Source organism: Hippocampus zosterae, chromosome 21, assembly GCF_025434085.1.
Source record: "Hippocampus zosterae strain Florida chromosome 21, ASM2543408v3, whole genome shotgun sequence".
Lineage (NCBI taxonomy): Eukaryota > Metazoa > Chordata > Actinopteri > Syngnathiformes > Syngnathidae > Hippocampus > Hippocampus zosterae.
The window spans coordinates 4,956,110-4,973,110 of NC_067471.1; the positions used below are offsets into that span (position 1 = coordinate 4,956,110).

The 17,001-nt window shown below is 41.6% G+C and overlaps 2 long non-coding RNA genes across 3 annotated transcripts in view; one reads left to right on the top strand and one right to left on the bottom strand.

Annotated features, from left to right (window-relative positions):
* LOC127594220 (uncharacterized) overlaps window positions 1-17,001 on the top strand; it is a 116,505-nt gene that overhangs the window by 61,242 nt on the left and 38,262 nt on the right. The window lies entirely within an intron of this gene.
* The window catches only part of LOC127594239 (uncharacterized), a 179,711-nt gene that overhangs the window by 55,746 nt on the left and 106,964 nt on the right, over window positions 1-17,001 (bottom strand). The window contains exon 1 of one of the 2 annotated variants that reach the window (XR_007960644.1): window positions 12,861-12,883. The exons of the other annotated variant lie outside the window; for it this stretch is intronic. This is a non-coding gene — a long non-coding RNA (uncharacterized LOC127594239). Of the gene's footprint in view, window positions 1-12,860; window positions 12,884-17,001 lie in introns of those variants that run through there. 2 annotated transcript variants of the gene reach the window in all.

The window sequence follows — 17,001 nt, forward strand, 5'->3', positions numbered from 1 at the left end:
ATCACACACACATATACACACACACGCACGCTAACGGTTCCCCCCCACACAAATCAGCCACCCCGTTTCGCTTCATTAGTTTCAATTTAATGGTTTTGTTCATGGGTTTCGAGCCTTCAAACATCCTCTTTCGCATCGCAGCCCGATACGTGGACGTGAGGGCTATGCCGAATCATCCATGTTGGTGCTCTCACGTCATCAAAAAAAAAAAAAAAATAAGGCTTCCGGCAAGGGAAAATATATTACAGAACTCCAATGCACTGAACAGTTCAATCGATGGCTACTCAGACGAGTGAGAAAAAATCTTCAGCACCTTTTATCATATCCATGCAAAAAGGTGGAACTATGTTGAAGTGAGGCTGCGGCGCTTCCTTTAGTCCGGGCGTAGCCTTGTCTAATAATAAAAAATAAAAATAAAAATCACAGATAATCAGATTCTGCAATTGGCTGACAACCCGTCCCATTGACGCCCGTTTCTAGTCGAGGTGGATGTTCGTCCAATCAAATTTCAGCCTCGCTTCTGTTGCCGTGTCAGTGGAATCTGCCCAGAACCTTCGGAATGCGAACTTCTTGCCAATGTAACTTTAATAGCGTTGGGACCTGTGTGTCATTTGGCATCGGGCTGGTTTGTTTGCATTGCAACCCCCGCACCCCCCCCCCCCCCCCCCCCCCCACACACACACAACTCCCCCCCTACCCCCCCAACCACCCACCAAGAGGTCGGTTTGGATGAACACCCGGCAGGCCAGCGGTGATCAAGTCCCTCACGCCTGACAAATCGTCTTGCTCAGATGGATTGTTTTCCCCTTGTTTAATTCATCAGTGTTTCTTTAGCCTCCAGCAGCAGTGAAAAACGACACTTTCCCAGGCCCCGGCATCCCACACGTAGTTTATGATGAAGAAAAAATGGGCGAGCGGCCCACGCCGTCAGTAATGGCCCCACTATCCATTATGAACGGCACTTTGGATTTGTCACGCTGTTTGCGGCGGATGAAGAATGAATGTACATGTTTTAAGAGAAAAAAAATATATTTTTTTTATAACCCTGGGTGCTGGCTTGCTGTTGGACGTCATGGGCACCGTAAGAGAAGGATACTGTATTGTAAAAATTGGAAGAACACACGTTGGTCAGATAAAGCAAATGCATTTATTTTTGTATCAAATAATTACGAAAAATGTCGATCATCAGTCATAAAATTTGAAACATGAGATAAGTAACAAAGGAAAAAAAACGGAAAAATCATTCGAAATGTAAACAATTAAAAAAAACTTTTTGATGAAGCTTCATCTATGACAAAGCAACTCATTCATTAGTTCATCGCAAAAAAAAACCTGACAGAATTTAAAATGTGCATATTTAATGTTATTAATTCAGTACAGCCGTTTTCAGATTCTTTACCCTACGACCCCCTAAAAAAAAAAAAAAACCGTGATTGAATGCCTGGACTTTAAATGAAACAAAAAAACCCCGTCCTTGGCATCGACTGAGTTAAATCAAGTTATAACAAATGACAATGAACTATTATTGAAATATATTTTTTCACATTACCATTTTTTAACCTAATATTGATAACGTGAAATTTAGCTCATGACGTAACTGTCAAATAGTAAATAAGAAATCATCGGTACCAAAAAAAATAAAAATAAAAGTTGGCATCGTGATCTCAAGGAGTCGGTTGACGTCAATTGAGGAGTTTCATTTTGACCCAATTTGCCCTGAATAGCAAGTCCTCATACAACTCAAGTCAACAAATTATCTAATAAAATACCCCAACCCCCCCAAAAAAAGATCTTGATTCAACTTTGCATTTTGTCATTTTAAGGGTAGAAAATAAAAAAACATACATTGTCACTGTGCGTCTTCTCGTCAACAAGTTCTACGTCGCGGTTGTAGAAAACGCCGTCAGTCCGTCGATGCGATAACATCACGGGCGTCGGAATGTTTACAACCTCCTTCGGGGTTTACAAGACGGCACAAACGCGCGTCTAACGGATTGGTTGAGATGATTCATTTAACATCATAGACTCGACACATTGCATTATTGATCACTTTCGACAGCGCCAGACGTGCCGTGAATAAAAGATGGTCGACGGACTGTTAACTCCTCGGACACACATTGGGATAAGATGTGTTAATTAGTGAAGGAAATTGATTTGGGAGAAAAAAAAGATCTTTTGTGCGTTTTTACCGTCATTATGACTTTGCTGCCGGGCGAGTGTTGGTGGCAGCTTCCGACTTGGATTCAAATTTGGTTACGTTTGGATCGGTGACTGAGTGAGTGCGACTTGCTCTTGAGGGCTGGTCTGGTGAGTGACATGGGTGTCGGCAGGTAAGGGTCAAGTTGGATGGCCTTTTTGGGTTGCGGTGCAGTCTCACCCTTTTATTTTTATTTTTTGAAACAAATGTGAGCATGTAATAACGGTATGTACCTTACGATCCAACACAGTTTCCTAGATGGGCATTAGTTGCACTTTGCTTTGATCACAAAAACAACAACAAAAAAAAGAACCTTCATGACTTCCAGCCTGTTTGTGCTCAAACGTCAGCACGGAAGCCGATTCAAGGTTGCGGCAGGTGAAATTCAAGCCAGAATAATTGGCCCTGGACGGCAACGATATTAATGATACAATTAGAGCAGGTCTTTGGTTACCTCGGTGCCAGAAACAAGTTGTGATAGGTTGGTACCGGGGGACTTCACTAGTGTCAGCGCGATCCTTCTGATGCCGCGCTGATCCCGCAAAAGTGGAGGCTGGCACGAGCTCATTTCCCTGGGTGCCGACGCTGCCTTTGAGCGCTGACCTTGCTCGCGTGTTCCCTCGTGGCGGGAAGAAGAGATGGAATACATGTTTGAGAGATCAAAACCCGCTCCGGCCTCACCTGTCTGAGGCTGGCTCGCAATTAGAAAAGTTGATCAGCATCGATTCCGATGAAGCCGCGCCGCTTCGCGTCGTCGCACATTCCAAAAGGTATGCAGGTCGAATTATGTTTTATCATCGGCCTGGTTGTGAATCATTAATTAAAAAGATCACTCATTGATCGGTTTGCCAGGGTCAGTGAATGCAGCGTCAGGTTATGTGCCAAAGATTGACAAGCGCCTTGAACCGTGAACTTATGTATAGTTTTAGAGTAAAGTAAATGAAAGAGGACATATATTTTGGGCAATGCAAATTTTTAAACCTATGTCTTAAAAAAAAATGGGGAAAAAATATTAATAACTGGCGGCCCGGTAGGCCAGTGGTTAGCACGTCGGCTTCCCAGTGCAGAGGTACCGGGTTCGATTCCAGCTCCGGCCTCCCTGTGTGGAGTTTGCATGTTCTCCCCGGGCCTGCGTGGGTTTTCTCCGGGTGCTCCGGTTTCCTCCCACATTCCAAAAACATGCATGGCAGGCTGATTGAACACTCTAAATTGTCCCTAGGTGTGAGTGTGAGTGCGAATGGTTGTTCGTCTCTGTGTGCCCTGCAATTGGCTGGCAACCGATTCAGGGTGTCCCCCGCCTACTGCCCGAAGACAGCTGGGATAGGCTCCAGCACCCCCCGCGACCCTAGTGAGGATCAAGCGGCTCGGAAGATGAATGAATATTAATAACTGCCTGGGATTGAGTGTGTGGAGTCTGAAAAGACGCATAAATACGTCTTTGGGAATGAATACAATACATCTGTATTTAATGCTAAAATTCCTTAGCGGTATCCAGGCGCCAGTATTTCTTCCATTCCAGTCGACGATTGTTCTCTATTTTACGAGCGAGCACAATATCCAAATCAAATTTTGAAGCTATACGAACAAGTATTTTCGATCAATGGAAGTCAGAAAAGGTCCTCAACATAATTACAATTTTTAAAATTGTAATTGAATTGAATATAAATTGGATGAATATTTCATGATATATTTCGGCTAAACCCCCCCCCCCCCCTTTAAAAAAAGTATATCAGACTCTCATTCAAAACTTCACCCGAGTCCTCCAGCAAGAATGGGGAAATTTCAGAATCAGAAAAAAAGTTGACGCATTCATTTATTCAGCCATGTTTACTCAGATTCGTTTTCCCTCCAGGACATGGCTGCCGCTTGCGTGTCTCCTCAACGTGGGCGGCTACCGCGGGTGAGGTGAGGGCTGTTGCAACTCTGGCTTCTTTTAAAGTTCCAGTTGTGGACTGGAGCTTGTTCGGGGGGGGGGGGGGGGGGGGGGGCTTCGCTGAGATCCACTGCTCGGGGCGGAGGGCGGGGAAAGGCTTTCGCAATGCTTTCCTGTGGCAACAGAGAGGCTTTCTTATCTATTTTGGATGATATAGCCACACACTATGAAAGGAGCCAGGTGCCTAGGCCAGAGGGGTTGTCGGACCTCCAGAGGAAGAAGCAAGGAAGAAGGAGCTGGATCAGAAATATGAAGTTGGAAAAAGTTCTGCGCTGATTCGGAACTTGGTCTCGAGCTGGGCAAAAACTGTCCGTGTGAAAAAGACCACTTGGGAACCGTGCTTTGATTTGTTTGGATTTTGTAATAATTTGGGGAAAATAGTTGGACCTTGACGAAGGAGGTTGATATTAGTTTAGGTTTTTTTAGTGATAGTTTAATTTTGATTTTTAAAAAAAAGGTTTGTTTTTATCCATTTTTATTTTTTTTTAAAATGCTCAGTTTTAGTTGACGTTTTTATTAGTTTGTTTTTTTTTTTAAATATGGAATTCTTTAATGACTCATGACGTTTTTCTTGAAAAGATGTACAGCAAATACCAAAATAAAATAAATCTAAATAAAATAAAATAATCCAGTGGTTAGCACGTCGGCTTCACAGTGCAGAGTACCGGTTCGATTCCAGCTCCGGCCTCCCTGTGTGGAGTTCGCATGTTCTCCCCGGGCCTGCGTGGGTTTTCTCCGGGTGCTCCGGTTTCTCCCACATTCCAAAAACATGCGTGGCAGGCTGATTGGACGCTCTAAATTGTCCCGAGGTGTGAGTGCGAATGGTCGTTCGTTTCTGTGTGCCCTGCGATTGGCTGGCAACCGATTCAGGGTGTCCCCCGCCTACTGCCCGAAGACAGCTGGGATAGGCTCCAGCACCCCCCGCGACCCTGGTGAGGATCAAGCGGCTCGGAAGATGAATGAATGAATGAATGAATGAATCTAAAATCAACCCGAAAGCTTATCATTGATAAAAACATGATTTTTTCTCTAATTAGTTTTAGTTAGTCGTAGAAGGTAACTTTTTTTGTATACAGTGAAGCATTTTCATTTTTTCTAAAATTTCCTTTGAGATTGTTTTCAATTTTCGTTTTAGTTATTTATCTTGCTTTTAATGGGATTATTTTGCTTTGACTAGCTAACAAAACGTTAAAAGCAAACCCAATTCATGTTACAACAAGCAACAGTTTGGCCGATGGTGAATAATTCTAAAAAAAAAAAAATTAAACCGTCTCGGATAAATCCACTAGCTTGATGCTATCACACAATGCAAAACATCATATATGGGCGAGTGAAACTAGCATTGATGCCGCCGCTATACCCTTTTAAACAAGTGATTAAATGTAAACGGGGGGGATATTCTTTATCCTCTGCGAACATGATCAATATTACTGCAGCTTGCTGAGAAGTTGCGATCGTTCCCCATGTTCGCTATACCTATTATACTTCCCCCGTGGTGGTAATATGAGCAGTGTGTTACTGAATACGACGTTTGGAGGGAGAGGTTTCGCAGTGAATCATTTCTTCAAATCTCACCCCTTACTAACTTGTGGATATCTCCTGAGGGAATCATCTACCTTCACCTCAAGTGCCCGGTCAACGGCAGAATCTCTGTGAAGCACACGGTACCGCAGAGACATGGAAATTTGAATCGTGGCCTGGTAATATAAATCTAGAGGAATCTCTGTCGGAGCAGCACGGACAGAATAATTGTTTGCAATGGGAACTCTCGACGGAGTCCTCAGACCTCATTCGGAGGCGTTTGAAGTGAGCGCTGACATTGAAGAAACCCAAGGGCGGTGAGGGAGCCAGGGGCCTTTCAAAACGGAGAGTGAAGCGCTCACCTTCGAAATTACGAGACGCGATTTCAAGAGCGTCAAGTTTGCGCGCGTAAACTGAGGTGGGAAGAGGAGAGGAAGACGTGAAAATCTCTGAAGTCGAGGAGATCGTTAAAAATGAAACGAGTTGGGCTTGCAAAGTAGAAGAGCGTTGAGCTAGCCGCCTACCTACTTACACGTTAATCCCGACTTGTATACCGTACGGAGCCAAACTTTTTGATGCTTAGCGGTTATTATCCTTCCCCTTTGTCAACAAGCACGGTTCTTTTCTTGTTCATATCGCATAGAATAGAAGCTACAATCGTGGCTGCGATTCTCTTATATGTCCACTAGATGGAGCTAGGTTAAAAGGAATACAATACAATACAGCTTTATTTATACAGAGCTTTCACAACCACTGCAGCTGTAACAACACACTTTGCAGAACATATAAAATACTACGTCCAACAAATCGGAATATTGATCCATATGCAGCTAGCTCAGGATGTAGCATGAAGCACGACAAAGTCCATAAAAATATATGGTTTATTTCTTGGCAGCCGGTAAGAACTGGTCACAAATACGGATATGGATAAGACGGATAAGAAGACAAATACGGAGATTCGAATGACAAAGCAATCGATTAGTGTCGGGCAGAACCCTTTTACGTTAAAATCGGTTCCTGCTAATAATCACCACGAGATGGCAAAGGAACAGTAACAGGGAAACAACCCAACTGGACTATAAAGAGATAGTTACGCCATATATAAGGCTTATCGGATTGTTAGTTTTTGGAAAAAATGGAATGCTTTCAGGTGGACCTTATAGAGCGGGAAAATACGGTAATACAAATATTTCATACATGAGGCAACTCATTGCGTTTCACACAAACAAAAAGCACAACATCTTTCCAAACAACGGCCGCAGAAATTTAAAAGACAAAGAACTAAAGTCACTTATTAAAATTACCCAAGGAACGTTACACCTATTGGAGATAACCAATACATAAGAAACGGATTTTGTGAAGCGCGCAAACTACGACTACCCATAAAGTAAACTCTCGGTGCGAGTCCCTTTCATGATGAGAGATGGTCAGTTTGAAGGCTACACCGGGCGAGTGTCATCACACATCACATTCCCAGAATGAGTAAATAAAACACGCTGTTTTACTCTCGCCTTCACCAGTTAATCGGGCGGCCGTGCTGATCAAAAGAACATTAGCTTTGATTAATCAATCAGTACCCCGGTGGCCTCCGTCCTGTCCATTGATCTGCGCGCCGTATGGAGGTCAGCGTCAGGCTCGGCGGCATGTGAAACGCTTGGCTGGATTTTTCACACTGGCCCGCTCAAACGAAAATCCGCCCTCATTGATTTTCCTTTCATTTCCCTACTTCGCCTTTCCAAATGTTCCTTCTCTCACTGACGCACCGAGGGAAGTTGTGGAGCTCAAGCGCCGATGCGGCGGTGGGATTTTCATTCTTTTTTAGATGCAAGAGCGTTACGAGAGAACAGTTGGGGAATGTACATTTGATTCGACTTTTACGGGAACTGTAACTGCACGGTTTAAAAAAAACAAAACTTTTGTCTCTCCCCCGTTTAGAAAAGTTTGCCTCAAAAGTCTTAACAAGTAATATCCGTGCCTGGAAGACACCATTTAAAATTACATTCCACAACCACCACAAATATACGAAAAAACAAAACAAAAACAACCATTCCGATTTTTTTTTAATTATTTTGAAATGACCAGATTTTCTCGATTCAATGTATGCCAAGATGCTAACCATCTCGGGTGCACGACGCTAACATTAAACCTACAAGCTCGCAAAATAAGAGACCACACATAAAGCTAGCTCCCCATACATCGTTATAGCTCCAAAATACCCGACGCGAATATTATTCACGCACTTTGTATTTGTTGTGGACTGTCTGTAGCATTTTTTAAACGTTACCATTGTGATTTTATGAAAGTGTTGTTGCTAAGCTTGTTCTGGTGTTGATGCTAGTAAAAAGGTACATAACTAAATTCACCTTTGTTAGTGGAGCATGTTATTAATCAGTCAACTGACTTTGAGGATACTCATTGTTAGCGTGTTCATGTAACCGCCGAATGGTTTTTAGCTTACTCTCACATTATCAATAAAAATGAACAATGTGCCGACTAAAAAACAAAAAAACAAAACAAAAAGAAACCAAAAAAAACCCCCCAAAAAAACGTAAAAAACGCAAATTACACTATAAAGTTTACAAGTTTACAATAACAGTTTACAATAACACTGCCCCCCCGCCCACCCACCTCACCAACCCAGCCACACCCACAAACAGCCCGCCCCCACACACATAATATTTAAGTTTTTCTGTACATTGAACTTTCAAAGCTACACTAGCATGTAGCACAGTTTACACCAACATCCCCCCACCCCCCGCCCCAACACACACACACACACACAAAACTTTTTTTTTCAGAACATTGTCATTTATTCGATCTAAATAAGTGGACACTTAACAAAAACATTTTCGCAGCACCGTAAAAAAGGGTAAGACAACCACATAGTTAAATGACAACAATAAGAAACTTTCTTGACACATCAAAACACACAAATTTCAGCCACAAACAAATCTGGGGAGCCAACTGATGGTGTTGACTCCCCGAAGACACGTAACAAACAGGAGCAGTTGGAACCGCCTTCCTTTTATACCTTGGGGAGTCTGATTGTCAACAGGTGTGTGAGGGTCACCCAGGTGCACGCCGGGATTCAATTAAAACGGTCTGCACATAAAAAATCAGATAAAACTTCGACTTAAACAGTTATTTGAAAACACAGCAGCCCTTCAAGACAACATCATGAAACACAACTACAAAAATCGAGAATGGCCCCAACACATTTTCAGAAAAATGGCAAAAAAAACCCAAAATAAGTCTGTTTTAGAAAATGTGCAAGTCACGCGACAGTGCAAAAACATTGACTTTCTCACACTTTTGTAAATCAATGTAATAAAACCAAAATAATTTCTACCCCTCCCCCCAAATATAAATATACATATATATAGAGAGAGCTATTAATATTTATTAATATTAAGCTTAGTAATCCCTTTCACTGCAGAAAAGTAATCAAAATAATTTGTGCAAAACACACTGCAGTCAGTCGTTTTTCACACACACTTGCGCGACCACATTATTCCTCCCCTGCTTATTTCCACCCTTGAAAAGTTTAGAAATTATTTGTCTTGGTCTCAATTCCCCCACCCCCCCACCCCCCATCACAAAAATCAGGGATGTGTCGACTTTTAATTGATTTTTTCTCCTGTTCATTGTACTGTACTGCGACTGAATTTGGGACACTATGAAATGCTCCAAATGATTCTCTCAGTAGTGGAACAGAGGGAGACAGAACATCGTGTTAATAGAGAAGTTGCCCAATCTCCTGAATTCCGTATTTGTTGAAGCCCCCGCAGGGGTGATCGCCAAGACAGCTCGTCCCGTTCAAATACTCCGAGGTTCCATTTCAAAGGCGCGTCTCTTCATGTCCCTCTCGATGGCGTCGTTGTTTTTATTTTATTTTATTATTTTTATCCTTTCCTCCTCCCCTCCCCCCTCAAAATGCAAATGAGCGTAATTTCAAATGACAAAGAAAAGTAAACTTTTCGGAGTTGCGAGCGCCGAGGTTCCCCGTCGGGGGACAGGGGGGGAGCTGTTGGAAAAAAAAAAATCCTGCTCTAATTCTGTCATTGTCAAACTTTGACATAAGTGATTGTTCCGTTGCCTTTGTTGAGTGATACAACGGGTAACAGGGTCCCAGTTCCGCCACGTTAATTTTTTAAAAGAAAGCACAAGATGTGTATTCCTTGAAGAAATGTTTGCCACTGCTTATGCTAAATATTATAACATCCAGCCAGTGATGTCTTTTGTGTCTGTCCCACCCCCACCCCCCCGCACTCTTTTTCTTTTTTGAAGCTTTTATCTCCTCTTATCCACGGGAGGCCTTTACCTTTGCCACTGAGCCTCATAACAGCATCTCAGAAATAATTTAACTATCCTTTTTTTTTATTCCCCTCCTAAAAAAAAAAAAAATGAAGAAAAAAAAACAAGACAAGTTGGAAGAATTTCAAAACGAGATCAAAGCGAGGCAGTTTCTCCACCGCAAGGGCGTCAGCTTTCTCTTCGACTCCACTGCGATGATCAAGTGCGCCGTTTTGTTAAAAGGCCTGTCCTGGATTGCTGAGATGTAACCGCAATACATGTCTGCGTTTTTGCAAGCGTGTGTGTGAACAGCAAATTAAATGTCAAGTTGAATGACAGAAGCCCGAACATGAGCACATGGGGTTCACTTGATGTCACCGTGGATAATCGTATTCACGGATTAGGGATAGAGTGACAGGTTCGTTGCCAAAAATTGTCCCGAACCAAGACAATTGTTACGTTCGAATAAAACGACTTAAGTAATTATTTGGAGGGCTACTTTTTGACTTAAGAGTAAATATTTGGTAGGGAAAAAAAACCCAACTACTTTATTAACCTTATAATTAACCGTATAAACTTTGAAAACGTCTTCTATCATCAGCGCGTTCGCATTATACAAAATAAAATCATTTCAAACTGAAACAAATTATAAATACGTAATAAGAAATAAATGCTCCGAGTGCGCGTCTCGGCAGTAAAAGACATGACGATATGTACCTGTCGGGTACGATACAGTTCAAGGACGGGAGATTTTAAAATTGAGTTGGATTACGTAGAATCAAAATGGATTCTAATATCTATATCCATTTATATATATATATATATATATATATATATATATATATATATGCCCCAAAACTACATAATTTTTTTTCACCGCTGTTTTGTATGGTCTCAACATGTGTGTATACTTATATACGTATACATGTATACATATACGTACATATACACATACATATACATATACGTACATATACACATACATACATATATATTCGTACATATACACATACATACATATATATTCGTACATATACACATACATACATATATATTCATACATATACACATACATACATATATATACATACATATACATATATACACACATATATATACATACATATACATATATACATACATATACATATATACATACATACATATATATACATACATACATATATATACATACATACATATATATACATACATATACATATATACACACATACATATATACATACATACACATATATACACACATACATATATACATACATACATACATATATATACACATATACATATATACATACATATACATATATACATACATACATATATATACATACATACATATATATACATACATACATATATATACATACATATACATATATACACACATACATATATACATACATACACATATATACACACATACATATATACATACATACATACATATATATACATACATATATATACATACATACATATATATACATACATACATATATATATATATAGGGGAGGGACAAAGTCTGTTCATTATGATGTCAATCATTCATAGCAACCCTTATTTCAAATTGAGGCAAGCCCCACCCGAGGCCAGGTGGGAAACGTACACTCCACTTACACTGCGGGGGATTTATGGAGTTAGCCCATTATACACCTTAAAGTTTCTCAGACTTTAGTTCGTCTTTTCTTCTTTCCCCCCTGCATAAATCTAGGGATAAATCTGGGCTGGAAACTTCACAGAGGAGATTTTTTTTTTTTCAATTTCATCATCACCCCTGACTGACAAGAATCATTATGGATAAAATTATCTTGGTAATTATCCTGCCCGGAAAGATTTATATCTCTTTGTGAGGGCTGAAAGGAAAGGCATGGGATATTGAGTGGCGGTTCCATGCAACTCTAGCGAGGGGAGAGCGAGTGCTTTGTTAAAATAGCGCCATAATGAGGCGGTGCGGCCCCTCCCGCTGTGCGAAATCCTTGCCTGGCTGGATCACCCAGAGTGCATTGCTTTTAGTCTGCCAATTTCGGTTGAGGTAACGAGCATGGCATAAAAAAAAAAAAAAAACTTTCACAATTAGGTAATTGCTCAGTTTACTCAAGATGCCTTTTTCGGTCTCAAAAAAAAAATGAGAGCGAAAAGTCCTGAAACATATTTAGTTTCCAAGTGTAGCAAAAAAACGGTTTCAACCGGAAAATCATTTCGATGATTTTCAAGGAAGCGAAAAGAATCCAAACGCTCTCCTTTGGAAATACATCAAGATACATATTGAATCGTCTTTTCTTGGGAAGAAACGTCTTTGAAGGAAATTTACGGTCCTCACAAGATCATTCATGTTTGCAAAGTAACACCAAAATTCGTAAAACCCGATCAAATTGAACCGTAATGCCAGCGACTTGAACCGAATCAAATCGTTCTACTTTCAAATGGAATCACCCTGAACCGTATTTCATCATCTTTTATGGAAACACCATATTATATATATATATATATATATATATTTTTTTTTTGGGGGGGGGGGTAATACAAGGGCCGGATACAAGCGGCTGAAATGAGTTTTCTCCACAGGGTGTCCGGGCTCTCCCTTAGAGATAAGGTGAGAAGCTCAGTCATCCGGGAGGGGCTCAGAGTCGAGCCGCTTCTCCTCCACATCGAGAGGAGCCAGATGAGGTGGCTTGGGCATCTGATTCGGATGCCTCCTGAGCGCCTCCCCGGTGAGGTGTTCCGGTCATGTCCCACCGGGAGGAGACCCCGAGGAAGACCCAGGACACGCTGGAGAGACTATGTCACCCAGCTTGCCTGGGAACGACTCGGGATCCCCCGGGGAGAGCTGGAAGAAGTAGCTAGGGAGAGGGAAGTCTGGGCTTCCCTGCTAAAGCTGTTGCCCCCGCGACCCGGCCCCGGATAAGCAGTAGATGATGGATGGATGGATGGATGGATGGATGGATGGATGGGGGGGTAATATGCTTACAAATTTTTGGCTCAGTAATGAAGCGCTGCATAAGTGAAAATCGTAATACTTTAATTGACCTCTAACCCACACCCGATTTCGATTCTGCTGTGTTTGAAAATAAATCAGCCTGATCACGTCCAAGCTGTGCCCACGGTCGTCAGGGTAATAAACATCGGAGACTTTTAATTTCAAAACTTCTTGTTTCGTTATGATTCTGAATCCATTTCTCAAGGCTACTCATTTTGTGACATTCAAAATGGGTGAAATTATATTACGTTTTTTTTGTTGTTTTTTTTTGGGGAGTGGCACCATGATGTTTTCTCAACACAAATATTTTATTCTGTCGCGCTTTTTCGGGAGCTATCTCCGCCAGACGTTTCCATTAAACTCAGACTTATGCTTCATGTCATTCATGAAAATTGCAGCAACAATTGTTATCAGGTTATACGGTGCACGAAAGGCTTAAGGTAGTCAGGACAACCCATCTGTGTTCAATATTATTCATAATGTCATTTTGCCCAGTCGATAAACGCCAGCATAGTGTTTCACTTTAGTGGACGTCATTCATGTCCAGACCTTTTACCGCTATTCTGTATGTTACAACAGCCCTTAACAGCCAATGACAAGGTTTTTATATGCTACCAGATGTGCGATAGCGAGTTTGATCACCCACCTCAACAATGGCTTGCTAAAAAGGTGGACGTAATGAGGGTTCGGGGGCCACGTTTGCAAGTGAGTAAAAAAGACAAAGCCTAAAGGCCCGCGCCTAATGAGCAGCTGTGTGGCTCTCATTAAGAGCAGAGTGCAACTGCTGATCCTTAATGAGCTTCTTCATTAAGATACATCGGGAGGGGAAAGTTGTGTAGTTTTAGTACCCCAAGCGCTGGGGCGGCCTACCACCAACAGGGAAAACTATTATAAATATACCCACCGACTGGATGTGTGTTATAGCACTCATCTTCTGAGATTAAGATCCTGTCAATCACAAACGATTGGAGCCGGAGCTCGTAAATGGGTGCAAATGCCGCAGAGTTATTTGAAGAAAAAAAAATAAAAGCATGCCACAATGTATTAAGATTTCTGGCAGACATCGTAATATGGAACAGCATAAGCATTTTCTGATATGTTGATGCAAGGTTAACCCTTTCATGCACCGATATTGATAACCTGTTACCCGATCACACGCTCGCTGTAGTGATTGCTGTCCCTGAAAGGGTTAAAACGCCGCAAGGCGCTCGTGGATCTCGAATCCATGAACACGTGCACCTGAATTTAACGAGTCTGATTATTTGTAAAGTCAAGTGGTCCTCAAACAGAACAATGTGGCACACCTTTGTCAACACGACCAAAGAGCAACAACGGATTGAATGTTTTCGACCGATTCACTTCTGTAGAATTTATCTCATTGTGAGATGATGAGAATCTACAGTAAAATCTAAACCTATAAAAATTTTGGATTTAGTCACGGGGCACCCAAAGATTAAATAACTAACTGGTTTCATCAGATTTCACAAATAAATGAAGATGTATGACAACGGTAGGAAAAAAAATGGGAGAGTTATCCCAATAATATTGCCTAAGCGAATCATATACAGACTGAATAGTGCCGGACCGAGCACGGACCCCTGCGGTACACCGTGCATGCCTTTTGCATGCATCTTATATCAAGTCTTAATTTCCAAAATTTACAAACTGTAAGTGAGCTGAAAAGTAGGATTTAAACCCATCGAAGGGAGTTTCTGGAACACTTAGTTACACCACTTATTTTGCCAATGCTTTCTCGAAAGTCTTGGGAGAAAAGGAAGATCGGTTTACAATTAAAGCCTTTGGAGAAAGAGTCACATTTTTTAAGGAGAGGTTTGATTACAGCTACTTTAAAGGACTGTGGTGCATAGCCTGTCAATGAAGACATATTGATCATGTTAAGTACAGCCGTGCCAACCGGTGGAGGAGCATACTTAAGTAGACCAGTTCCAATTGGAGAGAAGAGGCCGACTGCAAGACCGATAAGGCGAAAACAACCCCCCCCCCGCATCCATTTACAAGATACATTCACCGGCAAGACGTATTTTTATTCATCACATTTGATTCAGAAGGAAACATTTGAGTCTTCCTTTATAAGCTTCCAACAAGAGAATTGCACAGTATCAACCAAATTACTGTAACCGTCACTCAGCTGTCAGTCCATCTATTCTGTTCATATACTTCTCATATGAAAAAAAATAAAACTCTATCATCAGTACAGTCTTATCAGAGCTTGCTTGGCTGCTAATCTGATTTCTTATTGTCTTACTGCCCTTGCGCCAGCAGTGTGTGAATGGGGTCAAATGAAACCCAATTGGACAAGTTAATCACACAATATTTATGGTTTAACCTACAGGTTGCAGTGTGAGGGAGGGGGGGGGGATTATCAATTCCATCAGTCGGGGGTCACCTTCCAAATCCTGATTATATGCCACCAAATTTATTGCCCCCCCTCCGACACCAGTACACCGTCGTCACAGAATTCGGCTTTCATTGATTGGCGACTGCATGTGACAGTCCTGAAAGTAATGCGGACACCGGTTGTGATCAATAAAAAAAAATGTATGTGCCTAGAACCTAGGAGGCATTCTGTAATGAAATCAATAACTTTGCTTGGCTTGTGGCATTAAGATCATTGGCCGGGCTGTTATTTAGTCATTGTTGTCCTACACCAGCGGCATAACCTGGCGACCATGAGAAATCAATGGGAACACAGCGCAGCTCGCATCCCAATTACTGGCAGGGCTGGCAAGGAATCAATGCGGCTTTTAGCCATTACCGCTCCTTGAGGGAAATCACGGGACATTAGTTTTCTCAGGGAATCTGCTGCACAAAAGGAGGACGACGGGTCGCTCTAACGCCGGCCCTCTGAAAGCGCGCAAATAAATAAGAGGAAGGAGAATACTCGTTGGGCTCGGCGATGCATTTATTGGCTGTCTTGTAAGGCAGGGGTCCCCAACCTTTTTTGCCCCACGGACCGGTTTATGTCAGACATTATTTTCAGGGACCGGCATTTAAAGTGTGGCGGAAATAATACAACAAAATAATATGGTGTGAGCTGCATGAAAACTGTGGTGTTTTTCGAAATGTAAGAAGAAACACAAGGAGCGTCCAATCTGGCTGCGACACTCTGATTGCTATGGTCATGTTTAATGACCATAGCAATGACCATTTAATAATAATTCAAAGTGCATGAAAATGACGACTCACCACACCCCCGAGGCTGATTTTCTGCAACTAGACGGTCCCATCTCGGGGTAATAGGAGACAATGACACCTCAAGTGTGTGGTTTATGTCCAGTCTACTTTGTAATTTTGTTTGCTGCAGAAAACCCCGCCTCACACTGGTAGGATGTCGGAAATAGCAACAGTGCTATTGTAGCGATCTCAGAGTATTCAGCCATAAATTTAACCCAGTTGTCTCGAACGTACTTTTAAGGCCGCCGTCATTTGCGATCTCCGTGTTTTTTTTTTTTAACTCTTTTTGCGAGCTCCGGCGTTTTGTTTTTTAGCGTAATCGGTCACGTGACGGAGAAGCGTGGCTTGACGTGCGTCAAGCGTGACACAGACGGATGTAACGAAGAATCCGGTAATTTTTCAAAATAAAACATCTGTCGAATTCCGAAATAAATAATAATAATACATTTCATTTATAAGCACCTTTCAAAACATAATGGTATTAAGGCAAGTTCTTTCTGTGCGGCCCGGTAGCAAATGTCCTGCGAACCGGTACCGGCCCGCGGACCGGCTGTTGGGGACCCCTGTTGTAAGGAAGAGAGGAAAAACATTGGAAGCAGAAAAATAATTAAAAATATTTTATTTACTCTTTATTTATTTGCTATATGGGTTAAGAGTGTGTTCATGCCCTTCTGGGTGAGCAACAGTTTAAATATACCCAGCAGTTCATTTTTGGGGGTTGCGTCGGGCAAGGATTGGAAAAAAAAAAAATCATAATTTTGCTTCAGTGTTTTTTTTTTCCCCATCAAAATTAGTTGACGCAATTTTTTTAAAAACAAACAAAATGTAGCGTATTCCCATTTTCGTCCCTGGGTATATTT